Genomic DNA, 15150 nt, shown 5'->3' with positions numbered 1-15150 from the left:
ATTTTCCCAGTTGTAGTTTCTAACATGATAAATGCATTCGTAGATCTACCCTCATATCAAAAAGCTCTTTGGTGTCTTCAGGTCCTGAGGCCAAAAATTGAGGAATTGCTGAGTTGAATTTTTCTTGTTTCTAGTCCTTTCCTTTTTCCTCTCCCATTTCCTTTTCTTTCCTCTTTCCTTCTTTTTTTGAATGAGAGACCCTCAGGATAGAAAAGCGTAGAGGATCTGAGTTGTTCCTTTGTATGGTTTTACTAGCTGTGAACAGAACACAGATGGCTTTTTTTCCCCAGTGTTATTGAGATGTAATTGACATTAACATTGCATTAGTTTCAGGGGTACCACATAATGACTCGATATATGTATATATTGTAAACTGATCACAATAAAAAGACTAGTTAACCTCCAACACCTCATTTCTTATGATGAGAACTTTTAGGATTTACTCTCTTAGCAAACTTCACATACACTATTCAGTATTAACTGTAGTCCCGACAGCTGTCTTTTAAATCTGTTCCTTGCCCTGTCTGTAGTTCAACTATTTCTGGAGGACTCGAATGCTTCAAACTACCTTCTATTTATGTCAACCTTTTTGTTTTAGTGCATTAGGACAAGGTATATAATGTATAATAGGACATTCTATTTTAAGATTCTGATTACTTTGTTACACAAACACTGAGCTAATAAATCCTTACTATTGAGGAGACATCCCTTGGAATTAAGATATATTTGTGGGTTATTTCTGCCTCAAATATGAAAAGAATGATAACATAAACCAGACACGCTTGATTGTTAAAACGGACATATCCATGCTGCAGGAAGACCATGCACCTACTACTACTCCTGGTATAAATATCCTAAACTTTGAAATATAGTCCAAAAGACAGTAGCAGTTGCCTATATGTTAATTTCTGGACGATCCCCTTGCTGTGATGCTTCACTCACTGTGGAAGTTGTTATTTATTTGTTTGCTTTATAAGTCACGCAGGTGGGTAGAAATCCTGTTTCATTAGAGGACAATAGGTCAGTGTTACCGAGGTGTGGGAGGGGCACAGTGGGAGGGGCCCTGGTGTATATGTCACACATGGAAAGAATATACCCGGTATGGGTGCGGTGGGGAGCACAGTGTTTCAATGAGAGTCACCCTGATACATTGGTGAAACTCTCAGGAAACTTCGGGTGTGCCTCTTTCCTTCCTTTCCACTCTTAGGGGTGTGTGTGTGTGTGTGTGTGTGTTCAGAGGTGCGTGTGTGTGAACTTTTACTTTACAGATTTGTTTGTACCACCTGAACATTCATCATGATGAATTTTGGAATACAGCAGCAGAGTAGGTTTTCATCCTGTGACCTGCTGAGAAAAGACATGACCTGTCTTCCACAACTCCTGCCACCATGTCCTGTTCCCACACCAACTTTCAGCAGGTTCTGTTCCCACGCGGCGTCACACAGAGGCGCTCACAGCAACCTGCACACCCACACATACTCAGATGAGGAGACATGTAGGTTACAAAATGGGCCGCAGACTAAAACTGGTTCAACGACTGATGCGGTAGAGCAGTCTTTTAGAAAATGGCCTCGTATCTCCTAAGGAGAAGATGTGCATTTTTGAAGGGAGTAGCCATCCATTCCTGGCACTTTCACAACCTCACGAGGTTTCGCAGTTTACAAAGTTCTATTATGCTGTGAGTGGACTTTAAAACCAATGACCGGGGCGCCTGGAAGCGTCTGCCTTCGGTTGAGCCTCGCCTTCAGCCCAGGGCATGATCCTGGAGTCCTGAGATCGAGTCCCACATCGGGCTCCCAGCGTGGATTTCTGCTTCTTCCCTGCCTGTGTCTCTGCCTCTCTCTGTGTCTCTCATGAATAAATGAATAAAATCTTTAAAAAAAAAAAAATAATGACCAGCTGTTGATGGGATTTCCCTGTGATCAAAGATTAGTCGTGGAGTTCACGAAGCTAGCAAGGAGATGCACTCCATCTGATAGCTTCTGAAGGGAAGGTCAAGAGAAGCTGATTCCAGGTACCATTATTGAAGAGATTAATAGCACTTGAGGCAGACCCTTCTAAGTGGTTGGAAGTGACAAGGATGGCGCAGAAAAGGTAAGGCTGGGAAAACCCAACACTTTTTTCTTTTTTAAGATTTTATTTATTTATTCATGAGAAACACAGAGAAAGGGGGAGAAGCAGGCTCCCTATGGGGGAGCCCGATGCAGGACTCGATCCCAGGACCCCAGGATCATGACCTGAGCCAAAGGGAGAAGCTCAACCACTGAACCACCCAGGTGCCCCAAAAGCCAACATTTCTGGTCTAATAGTGATCCTGTCCTCTTACTGAGGCGATAGTCTGCACCCTTATTTCCTCCTATCTGTATGATGCACGATAACATATACGAGTATCTCCTTCTTTCCAGTTAGCTTAAAGTGTTCGGAAAGTACTTACTGTCATATATTCCCTGGCAGGCCACAGGCACATAGTGCTGTACTTATTTTTACAAACAGTGAAATTGAGACTCTGGAAAGTTGAAGGGGCTTCACAGAGTGAGTCAGCAACAGAGACAGATGGAAAAACACATCGTCTGGCTCCTGCCGCTATATTCTTTCTGTTCCGGATTTGTTGCCTTTTGATATTTCATGCAGTTTTTGTGATTAATGAAATAAAGTGCTTCCATTAAGGAGACAAAATGTTATGCAGAGTATACTAATGGTGGTTAGTGATGAGGACAGGAGAACACTCTGTCTCATGACGTGGACCATCCTGAACCCTTTTACAAGCGAGTGCAGTAAGAGTTGCCTCCTTATTTTAAGAATTCAATATGTTGTCAGAACATGCCTCGGTTTGCTTTCTATTATTTACAAGGGACTGGAGTTTCTCTTCTCTCACTTTCATTCATATTAGGTAGATAGGGCAGATGGTAGTAGGCATGTTGTATCCCAGAAAGATTATAATAAGGTCTGCCGCTTAGCACCTTGCTGGAGCCAAACACTCTTATGTATTTCTGTCATCTCCTTTAATCATTATAGTAACCCAGTGAAGTATGTGGAGTTAGCTCGATTTTACAGATACAAACCTAGGGCTCAGAGAAGCTAAGTAGTTGTTCGAAGTCAAACAATTCAAGTCTGGCAGACTCCTAAGACCCTAATGCTTGCACCATGCTCCATTTCCTTTCAAATGATCGACTTGCCCCATGTCAGTATTGGAAATGATCTCTTAAGGTGCGCCTGGGTGGCTCAGTCGGTTAAGCGCCTGCCTTTGGCTCAGGTCATGAGCTCAATGTCCTGGGATCAAGCCCCGCATTGGGCTCCCTACTCAGCGGGGAGTCTGCTTCTCCCTCTCCCTCTCTCTCTATCCCTCCACCCACTTGTGCTCTCTTTGTCAAATAAATAAAATCTAAAGAAGTGGTCTCTTAAGCCTAGCACAGTACCTCTATGAATTTTCTGTTCTCTCTCCTAAAAGGCACCCCACAGAGAACCAGTTGCTTCATTTAGCAATTGACTGGTTAGAATTGCTTGATTGGTTTAAAAGCAAATTTCAATAGGAAGAATTCCAGTGATCCGCGTATCTAACGCCTGCCACTGGCCGGGATATGATCTCAAGTTATGTAGAGGCACAGGAGCTGAGGCAACTCTCGCCCAAGGACTCACACAGCCCTGAACTACTCTGCGATACTGCCTCTGAGTAGAAGATTATTCAGTTCAGCCAAGTATTGGCTTAGTTCCTATGCGCTGTGCCTGTAGAAAATATAATTCCCACACTTAACAGCTGACTTTTCCAAAGAGAACAAGACCTAGATCCTCAGTGATAAATGCTACATAACGCCTAGCATAGGGAGCATAAATGTATGAATAGGTATAAATTGAATTGAACAATAGAGAAACGTAAGTGGTCTGAGACACTTTATTTGCCTTTCTAAGTAATGTACTTTCCTATGGACGAGTGACTTGGGCACTTGGGAGAAGCTGGTTCCATGTGTTCTAAAATAAGCAGGTTACTTGGCTAATGTTCAAGCTCTAAATAGGTATGTGGGTTGTAGCTATTTGACCTGAACCAACTTTTAAATTCCCTTGTGGTCTCGCAGGATTTCAGTGGAGCCGGAATCTTTAAAAATTAACTTTTCACTGAATCTTGTAAAATTAGAATTTATTAATATTTGGCAAAATACCGTAAGGCTGTCAGGAAGAGGATTCATAAGTATTGTATCATTCCTTTGTCAGGGTGTTCTCTTTTTCTAGCAGGAAGTGTTATGACTTGCTCTCTAAAGTTGCAATTGTAAGAAGAATGTTGGGTTTCCAGATTGGCTTTCTGGGCGTGGGAGGTTCCTTCTATTAGTGCTGGGAGAGAGAAAGAAACAGGTTTGCTCTCGTCGCAGAAGGGTAACTATTTTTTTATTATTTTGTTAGGCTCTAGCTTCTAGGTGACTGAATATTTAAGCAGAAATTTATTTAAAAACCTTGAAATTCTTACTGTGTGTTTGGGTAGTTAAACATTTGGAGATGCATTCTAAACCTTATTCAAAGAGAACCAAATAAGAGAGAAAAGTTTTGAAGTTTTAGAATCTAAAATTTTGTCTTTATATTCTACCTTTTTTTATTATTTGAGGAATATTCTAGGAACTTTGTACTTTCTAAAAATTGGTTTTGAAATCTTAATTATATACCTGTATCTATCAAATGAGAGGCCCGAGGTTTAAATGACAGAAGCTATTACTTTATATCTTGTCAGGGTGGAGGGGAGTGGAATTTCAAATGCATTTGATGCCTTTGATCCATAAATGGTTTTTCAAAATTCTGTGGAAAAGATGAGGTAGCTGTCATGATAGAATAGGTTATGATTAGGCCAGTATTCTGCTCATATAAAATGACTTATGACAAATGTTGTGTTACTATTTATATTTTACAAGATACATGAAAATCAGTGATGAAATTTTGGTGCTGTTATTGTAACGCGGTGGTGATAGTGCATTCCAATGCCCACAAAAAGTCCTTTGGGATTTCCACCCATTGGTTATCATATATTTCTCCTTATTTCAGCAGAGCTAGCTATCTGCCTCTGATAGGCGTATGAAGTAAGAAGTGTTTTCTCCGTTAACAAGTACTATATCTCAGAACATATAAGCAGGGTATGCAACACTGTAGGAGGCACTTTGAGTACGTTTTCAGTTTTTCAGCGTAGCTCAAAGCCTAAGCTAAAATTGTATCTCTAGTGACTTCTGAGTTGTACATCATAATATTTTGGTTTGAATTGAAGCATGGTAACTAGTCTGACCTTGTCTTGTGATGTGTGTGTATGTGTGTATATATATGTGTGTGTGTGTGTATGCACAGAAGCCCCTGAAGGTTGTCCTTGACTTCCATGTTAATTTTCATAGGAAAGGACAATGGAGGGCAGCCCAGGTGGCTCAGTGGTTTAGCACTGCCTTCAGCCCAGGGTGTGATCCTAGAGACCCAGGATCGAGTCCCACGTCAGGCTCCCTGCATGGAGCCTGCTTCTCCCTCTGCCTGTGTCTCTGCCTCTCTTTCTCTCTGTGTGTCTCTCATGAATAAATAAATAAAATATATTTTTTTAAAAAAGGAAAGGACAATGGAAATACCCCTCGGATGTGAAGCTTAATTAATTTCATTAGCAGCAAATGTATTTTTTCATGAGTTAACTCAGATATCTGAAGAAAGTGTCAGTGTTCACTTAGGCAATATAGACAAGCTTAGATTTTTGCAAAGGAGAATGTGCTGTGTTGTTTTTTTTTTTTTTAAGATTTTATTTATTCATGAGAGGACACAGAGGCAGAGAGAGAAGCAGGCTTCCTGTGGTGAACCCGATGAGGGTACTCGATCCCAGGACCCCGGGATCAGGACTTGAGCTGAAGGCAGATGCTCAGCCACTTAGCCACCCAGGTACCCCAAGAGGGTGCTGATTCAGTCCAAGGAATTAATACAAGCTTAGCTTTGTAAAGGTGGGAGGAGGAGAGGGGCTACTTTGTTGTTTGATCTTTGGCTTTGTTATAGTATTCTTCATCACATCAAGAGGGGCTTTTAGAATATGATGAGGACATACCTTAAATATCTGTAAACTCTTGACTGGTAAGAATGTAAAGAATGTCTTCAATCTGACTAGATTGAATTGAATGTTTCCATTATTGGAAAAGTAACCAACTTATTTTTAAATAGCCACTACTTTAAGGTCTTATCTCTCTCTCTTTTTTTATTAAGTACACAAAAGAAAAAACATTTACTTTAAATGGAAGTATTTGATATTCCTCCAGGAAATGACACAGGATTGGGCACCCTTTAGGGTTTAAGTGACTCATAAATATTGGTACTTGGAAAAAAAAAAGATCAATTAGAATCTAGCTTATGCCGGATTCTAGAATACAATAGAGGTATTTCCAGAAAATGAACTCATTTCTTAAGAGAGCTATGTAGGGCAAAACCATGAGATGTCTGGGGTTTGCTTTAAAATAATTCAAGAGAGAAAGAGACAGAAAAGGGAAGGGGGTGGGAGGGGAAGAGGAGAAGGGGTGAAGCAGGGTGCGGGGAAATCTTGATCAATGTACAGTCTGGGTGAGGGTTTATGAGTGTTTATAGTACTATTTTCCCTTTTGTGTATATGGAAAATTTTCATAATAGAACATTCAAGTGGGCAGCCCTGGTGGCGCAGCGGTTTAGCACCGCCTGCAGTCTAGGGCGTGATCCTGGGGTCACCGGATCGAGTCCCACATCGGGCTCCCTGCATGGAGCCTGCTTCTCCCTCTGCCTGTGTCTCTGCTTCTCTCTCTCTGTCTCTATGAATGAATAAATAAAATTAAAAAAAAAAAAAGAACATTCAAGTATAGCTTTATTTACGTTTATTTCCAAACATTACTTTTACCTATGACTTATGGATTTGTCAAAGCATGATTGGTGCCCGGTATGTATTATTAGAAAGGTGAAATGTGCTGCTTGGTTGTCAAAATTGTAGCAAGTAAAAACTGTTCCTGGGAAAAAAAGAGAAAAACCTTTCTGTTTGACTTCCAGCTAAATTCAAAGGACAGGCTGCAAACATCTTGAGTAGTTTTGTAGTATCTTGAAGCAGTAAACAAGAGTAAATAGCTAAAGCATGCTAATAGGCTAATTGCATGTGAAGAATATGGGAACATTATTTTGTCTTGACTATTTTGTTCACAGCTTTCTCTAATAGATTATGCATTTTTAAAACCAAGGAGACAACTATTTAGCCTACTTTATGTTTAAGTATGCTTGCTTTCCCTTCTTGCCTCCATCGGAGTTCATTTATTCAACACACATTTTTTAGTAGGGGCTTATTACAAGATACAAGATACAGATATAAAGATATATAAAGATACAAAGATATACAAGATACAAAGTCAAATAAGATACCAGCCTTGCTTTCAAGGAGCTCCCAGACTGGCGGAAGAAATAGAGAAGTAAGTGGTCATCCTATAGTGAGAGGGGACGGGGCTACAGGAATTGGGGTGGGGGAGTTAGTGGTTAGCAACTAGGGCTCTGTGGTGCATCTCTTTTAAAACGATGGAAAGAAGAGGCTCCTGGGTGGCTCAGTGGGTTTAGTATAGTCTGCCTTCTACTCAGTTCAGGTCATTCTGGAGTCCTGGAATGGAACCCCCCACCCCCTGCTCAGTGGAGAATCTCTCCTCCCTCTGCCCCACCCCCGCCTCACACGTGTGCACTCTAAATAAATAAATAGAATTTTTTTTTTTTTTTTTTTTTTTAAGATTTTGTTTAGGGATCCCTGGGTGGTGCAGCGGTTTAGCGCCTGCCTTTGGCCCAGGGCGCGATCCTGGAGACCCGGGATCGAATCCCACGTCGGGCTCCCAGTGCATGGAGCCTGCTTCTCCCTCTGTCTGTGTCTCTGCCTCTCTCTCTGTGTGACTATCATAAAAAAAAAAAAAAAGATTTTATGTATTCATTCATGAGAGACAGAGAGCCATCTCTGCTTCCTTGCACTTCTTAATAAAGCCTTTATACTTCTCTCCTACATCTCAAGGGTTGTTGGAGCAGCGTACCTGCAGGAGATAGCAATCTCTTCCTCACATTAAATAGTAAGCTAATGTTTAAGTCCTTAAACATTCAAGGGTACATCCAAGGCAGAGTTGCACTTGTGTAGGTGGGCCACTATGTGGGGTGGGGTAGAGTTAGCCTCTGGTCACTGATGAGGCTTCTAAAGTTCATTTCTCCATCGATTTGGAGTTTGAAACCCGTTGTGTCATGGAAGTAGTAGGTAAGGTTTTTCAGGTCACTTCACAAATGTTCCTGAAATGATCTACTTTGTTACCCGAAGTAATATATTGTTGTGTTCATGTTATTTTAATCTAAATGAATTATAGAAGCATAGTTTCTAAATATAGCCAGATTTATGTTCCATCAGCCAGTTGCTTTAGTCTGGAGTCCTCAATCCTGTATGACCTAATACCATCTACAACACTGCCTCATGGGAAAATGCTGTCAGTTTTATTTGGGGTCATCTAGCCGTGTCCTCTGTTCAGTTTGACCAGTTTGTGGCAGAAATATCAAGTAGAATTAGCAGCAGATCTAGGCCTGACAAACAACCTCACTGAATCAAGTATGCTGTACTTGTTGAATGTTGCTTTCGTAGAACTTTGCTCTCCACATCGGCTATCGGAAGCAATTTGTCATAATGCTGAGGTGCTGGGACAATCGACAGTAAAATCTGTCACCACTTTCTTTCTGCTCTGACCTTTCCCAAACTCTCAGGACTAGGACCCTGTGATGGGGGAGGGCATTTAGAGTTCAACTCCCTTGTTTTGACTTTCAGAGCAACAAATCATTAAACTGAGAAAGATGCACGTAACCACTTAAGCTCTCACAATTAATTATTCCTATACCAAGATTCCACCGAAATTTTCTTTTTTAAAAAGGATTTTGGGGCAGCCCAGGTGGCTCAGCAGTTTAGCTCTGCCTTCAGCCCAGGGCCTGATCCTGGAGACCCAGGATCGAGTCCCATGTCGGGCTTCCCTGCATGGAGCCTGATTCTCTCTCTGCCTGTGTCTCTGCCTCTCTCTGTGGGTCTGTCGTGAATAAATAAATAAAATCTTTAAAAAAAAAAAAAAAGATTTTATTTGAGAGAGGAAAAAGTAGAAGTGTGGGGAGGAGGTGGGGGGGTGCAGAGGGAAAAAGTGAAGCAGACTCCCTGCTGAGCAGGTAGCCTAGAGATGTGGGGGTCAATCCACAAACCCCCAGATCGGATCATGACCTGAGCTGCAGGTAGATGCTTAACCGACTGAACTACCTTGGCGCCTCTCTGCTGAAATTTTCTAAAAGAAAGCACACAAAACTCCAAACTGCTTGCCCCTTGAGAAAAATCAATTGTTCAGTTTAAGAACAAATCACACAAAACAAAGAAACCGACTATGGGTGCCGTAGTGATGACTTACATATAAAAAAAGATCCTTAAAATAAAAAGTAAATCCCGTAGATACTTGAGTCTTTGGTTATGTTTGTACTAAGTTATTAGCACTGATACAGTGGGAGTGGTTGTTCACAGTACTTAGCATTTAAGAGGGTGAAATGAAGTATTAAATCCAGTGAAGCATGAGCCTATCTTATAGAGGAATGAATGGGCCACAAGAGAAAGTAAGCATTGGTGTCCTTACTTCTTAAAAGTATGGTGTGGTTTTGTTTTTTTGTTTGTTTGTTTTTGTTTTTAAGATTTATTTATTCATGATAGACACAGGGAGAGAGAAAGGCAGAGACACAGGCAGAGGGAGAAGCAGGCTCCATGCCGGGAGCCCGACGCGGGACTCGATCCCGGGACTCCAAGATCGCGCCCTGGGCCAAAGGCAGGCGCCAAACCTCTGAGCCACCCAGGGATCCCCAAAAGTATGGTGTGTTTTATTGTCGGTACCCATTTAACATGAATGTTTTGAAGAAAGAACTTGTAGAATTCCATAGTATATAGTGTTTACTGAACCTGTGTCCTGTCTGTATTCTGTATGTTTCCATAATAGGTTTTAGTGATTTCAATTCAAGTTGAATTGAATTCAAAGTTACCCTTTAACGAAAACAAGTTAGTATTGGCTAGGGAGTCATTGTCTACGTTTTCTGGTAACTGCATATTTTTCACTACCATGGTCACATTTGTTAAGAAACTTTCGGTGATCTTGGGTAGCCACTATAAGGGCATGAGCCTTCTTTTCAAAAGCAGTGTGTAGCCCCTTTGTTTTTGCTTTTACAGTAAGAGTACTTCGTTACCTTCACTCACACACACTCTTCTAATTTTACACTTGTGGTACAGCTTTGCATCTTGGGTAAAATCATGTAACTACCCTAGGCTCTGCTTTCTTAAGACGGTTTCAGTAGTGGTTGGATATTGAGCATGCTGGGAATCCTCACTACCCTCAAAACCCTGCAGTCAGTTGAAATATTTTTTTTGAGCCACGCCTCTACTCAGGATCCGACAGTGGATCATTATGGTGGGAGTATGGAAGAGGAAGATGGAATTAAGACTCTGTTCTTGAGATATAAACAATCTTTGAAATGAGACTAGCAGAGCAAGTAGTTAGACAAGTATTTGTGTGCTTTTATCGAAAGAAGGAATCCCTTTTATTGGGGAAGAATATTCTCGAAGCGAGTTGGAGGAGCTATATGGAGGAGGGGGCAGGTGAAATGAATCAACTAAGATGACAGATGTCCCAGCCAGATGGGCCTCATATGCACTTTTGTAACTAAGGGAGGAAGGCTGTAATGAAATTGCCAGATTTTGCTATAAGATTTGAAAGCCTGTAGGATTTGAAGAGGAAGGGCTACAGAGGGCAGAGTCACTGGGAAACATGCTCTGGAAGAGGGTGAGGCTTCTGCTAAACTATGAAGGCTGAGTACGATTTGGATAGGGAGAGGAGGAAAGTGACGAGGGCATTCTAAGTGTGAGAGGTGGACACAGAAGAGAGCCTTAGTGGGAGAGAGGGAAAGAGGAAGGGGCAGGATAAAACAAAAGGTACTGATGTAGGAGTTAACAGGACACATTCAGGAGGATAGTTTTGATCAAAAAGCTAACTGAGTGTTGCTGAAATGTAAACCTGGTGAGGTATGTCCGGTAGGACCATTCCAGAGGACCTGAATATCAGGCAGAGATTAGACAAGCTCTTTTATTTTTTTTTAAAGATTTTATTTATTTATTCATGAGAGACACAGAGAGAGGCAGAGACACAGGCAGAGGGTGAAGCAGGCTCCATGCAGGGAGCCCGACGTGGGACTCGAACCCGGGTCTCCAGGATCATGCCCTGGGCTGAAGGCGGTGCTAAACCGCTGAGCCACCCAGGCTACCCTAGACAAGCTCTTTTAAACATAAGCAATTATAGCTTCCTAGAAGGGGACAGGCATGATCAAAATGATTGTGGGCACTAGCTGTGGGACATATTTTTATTCAGAAGATATTTATTGAAAATGCGCTGTGGAGGCACCTGGGTGGCTCAGTCGGTTAAGAGTCTGACCCTTGATTTCAGCTTAGGTCACGATCTCAGGGTCATGAGATCAAGCCCCACGTCAGGCTCCATGCTGGGCATGTAGCCTACTTGAAATTCTCTCCCTCTCCCTCTGCCCACCCCCTCCACTTGGATGCTCTCTCTCTAAAAAAAGAGAAAGAAAATGCACTGTGTTTATGCATTTTTCTAAGTGCCATGGTGAATACAGAGATAAGTAAGCCGTATCTTCACTCTAATAAGGTTATAGTCTTTTTGGGGAAATAAATTCATTCAAAAAGCTGTTATTCAGTAGGCTGCATAGCAAAATGGTTGAGAATACCATTTTGCTGCTTACCGCTTTAGTGGCAAGCAGACCTAGGTTTGAGACCTGGCTCTACCTCTCAAGAGCTGTGTGACTTTGGGAAAGTGACTCAACCTCTCTGAGCTCGTTTGCTCTTTTGTAAAATGAGAATAACAGTATCACCCGGTTTATAGAGTTTCTTCTGAGACGTAACTTTCATAATGCATATAAAGCATTTAGCAGAATGCACCTACATAATAAGTCCTCTGTAAATGTCAGCTGTAATGTAAACTTACAATAATATATTATTATATTATCTTAATTATTATTATTATCTACTCTGTAGGCACTGTGATCAGGGCTGGGAGTATGAAGATGAATGGGATATGGTCCCTTCCATCAAAGAGCTTTGTTATAAATGCTATCCTTGTGGTGACTGCATTTTCCCATTCAAACATTGGTGTACCTAGGCTCTGACAAGGTATTTAAAATTGGAGCTGTCTGAAAAAAATCCTGCGCTGGCTGTTATAGAAGAAAACATAGCCAGTACTGGGCAGAGGATTGTCATCTCAGGTGGGTTCAATCTGAAGAGACATCCTCAAAGATGTGTTTGAAGAGCAGAAAGGAGGGACAACTGGGTGGCTCAGCGGTTGAGAGGCTGCCTTTGGCTCAGCACGTGATTCCCCGTCCAGGGATCAAGTCCCACATCGGGCTCCCTGTGGGGAGCCTTCTTCTCCCTCTGCCTATGTCTCTGCCTCTCTGTGTCTCTCATGAATAAATAAATAAAATCTTAAAAAAAAAAAAAAAAAAAAAAAAAAGGAAGAGCAGATAGGAGATTGTGGAGAGCATTCCACTACAGAAAAAGCACAGGAGAGAAGGAATAGGGGAGGGGTAAGAAACGGTGGCCTGCTTGGGAAATGGACTTTTTCTTGAGTGTGAGTCAAGGGTGGCAAGCATGTGATGGGAAGTGACATTGGAAATTTACACAAGTATCAATACAGAAACATGTAGGGCCTTGAGTGTCACGCGTGAAAGGTGGGATTTTGTGTTTTGCAGAATCGATTGTAGATCTCTTCAGAGAGCTGGCAGGGTAGAGATTACATTGGAGGGACACCAGACTGGAGCTAGACCAGCTAAAAGGCTTTCGGAATAGGCCAGACATGAAGTGATCAGGGGCATGATGGAAGAATCCAGACTGCTTGTTTACTTCACCCCTCCCTGTGTTTGTTGTGGCCAGGCTTCAGTTGCAAATTTGTAAACCTGCAGAACATGAAAGGGAAACCTGATTTGGCCGGGGAGATAGCTGAAAAGGGGAACTAATGCAGCAGGAAGTTTAGTATAGACGAGACGCTGCCACTTTCCTGACCAGAAGCCTCCTCGCTGAGCTTCCTTCTCCCTTGGCCAGAGGGTCAAGTCCAGATTCTGAGTGTAGCCCTTCGAAAGTGGATCGTGACCTTTGGCTCCCCGTTGTGTGGGTCCTAAACCCGAGGCACAGTGCTCCAACCACCCTGCGTGTCTCCGCCTCCAGAATAGAATCTTCTCTTCACATCTCTGTGTCTAGAATGCCTTTACCAGTGATGTATGTCTGAGGAATTCCTACTAACGTTCCAAGAGAAGGTTCAAAAGTCCTTCTGGGCTAACCTCCCATGACCCCCGCCACTGCTCTCACCCCACCACTCGGGAGATAGGACTCGGAGCGTGTGACAGCGCTACTATTATGTCTCGGTTTCTCTGTTTCCCCACTAGATGGTAAGCTCTTGGAGAGAAGGGGACTTGGGGTCCTAATTCCCCATAGAGCACAGCACCCAACACAGTGCCTGGTGCCTGGGGAGCCTTCAGTTATGGACCAGATATAAACGAATAAGAGAGTGAATACGGTAGACAGTCAAGTTGAAATCATCTAGAAAGTCTTTTGGAAATACAGGTCAGGAGCTTGAATAATCATGGCAAGAGTAGGTGAGCTTCAGCTCAGTGTTGAGCACCCATGTGACCCGGGGCTGGTGCTGTTATCTTCCCTAACTAGGGAGGAGACAGGGCGGCAGTTTCTGTTGGTGCAGGTGAGTATGTGAAGTGTGGGTGTTCCAAAGCGCTGCCCGGTTTGGACAAAGGAGGGTGACACATACACCTCTTTCTGTTGACCTCTGTTGAATTATTCACACAGCGGTGGCACTGGTGTTTTTGGCTGTTTTTTTTTTTTCTTCATTGTGAAAGAATGTGGTTTTCCACGTTTTGCCCACCTTTTGTTGCTCTCTCCTTCGTGATGCGAGCTTAAATATGTGTTGCAAATCTCTGATTTAAGTAACCTGCCTCGCTTTCCCAATCATTATTTACCTGGCCTGCTAGTTAGTGGCTGGACCAGGTCTCTGGTTGAATGGCCCCCTGCCTTTGTCTCCTAGCTCCCTTTCAGTGGCCAGAAAAAGGAATGCAGAGTTCGTCACCAACTCCCGATTATCCACTGATGGGATTCCCAGAGTGTGGGCCCTGCCTCCCGCCCCAGTGCTGCTGCTGAACACAAAGATTAGCAAATAGGTCATTCAGTGGCTGCATTCCTCCAGTGAATCGCTGTAGGGGGTGAAAACTGGCACCCCTCCTCCCCTCCATCAAATACCTTTCAGAACTTGACTAATAGTTTCAGGTAGTTAGTTGTAGGTACACCTTCCTCAGCAAAAGATTTGTGTTCAGGATCTGAGTGTAGTTAAATGAGCCGGTGGAGTGGTTTCATAATTGCTGCATTGTTAGTCAAACTCTGTAATTAGGGATGACTTCACTGGCCTAAGATTTCTCTATGGGTGACGCCCTGAATTCAGACCCAGTCGGTCTGTCATACACCATATCCTTTTATGAAGAAACCGACAAAACAAGGGTTTTTGTTTCTGCTTTTTTTGAAAATCTGTTTTCCTTTGTCTCAGATGTTTAGGGAGAGGATCTGTGTTGGTTTTGTTGTTTTTTGTTTTGGGGGGTTTTATTGGTTTGTTTTCTGCAGCTTTCCCTTTATAGAGGCAGCCAGCAGAAGACCTAGGGAGGAAACAGAATTTGGGACAGATCAAAGTGCTTTGCAGATGAGAATTCAGAAAAATGCAGGGACCCTGGGAACTTTTACTTTTGATTAGTATTTCATTTGGCTACATTGAAATGAAAGGAAAATATTTCTATTTTCTTGAATATCAGCGTGCACACTTCCACCCCACCCCACCCCCACCCACCTCTCTCCCGTGTAAGAAAAAAATCACTTCTGTGGGAAGACAGGCTGGGGACTAAAAAATAAAAATAAATAAATAAAAGTCAGACTTTTCTTTTGGCCTGCCAATCACATACTGTGAACCTGAGGTTAAACTTTTTCTTCAGCAGGTGAATTTACGTTTCACCTCTTTACCTGTTACTTTTCATCACTGATAGAAAAAAAACTGTGCAGACTGGGAGGAATAG

The 15150-nt window shown here is 42.4% G+C and overlaps 1 protein-coding gene across 6 annotated transcripts in view; it reads left to right on the top strand.

The window, feature by feature from the left end:
* PLS3 (plastin 3) overlaps positions 1–15150 on the top strand; it is a 90033-nt gene that overhangs the window by 26131 nt on the left and 48752 nt on the right. The window contains exon 1 of one of the 6 annotated variants that reach the window (XM_077889302.1): positions 4303–4365. The exons of the other annotated variants lie outside the window; for them this stretch is intronic. The gene's annotated coding sequence lies outside the window, so the exon portion shown is untranslated. Of the gene's footprint in view, positions 1–4302; positions 4366–15150 lie in introns of those variants that run through there. 6 annotated transcript variants of the gene reach the window in all.

This window comes from Canis aureus, chromosome X (assembly GCF_053574225.1).
Source record: "Canis aureus isolate CA01 chromosome X, VMU_Caureus_v.1.0, whole genome shotgun sequence".
In the NCBI taxonomy this organism is placed as follows: domain Eukaryota; kingdom Metazoa; phylum Chordata; class Mammalia; order Carnivora; family Canidae; genus Canis; species Canis aureus.
This window is presented reverse-complemented; position numbering and strand designations above follow the sequence as displayed.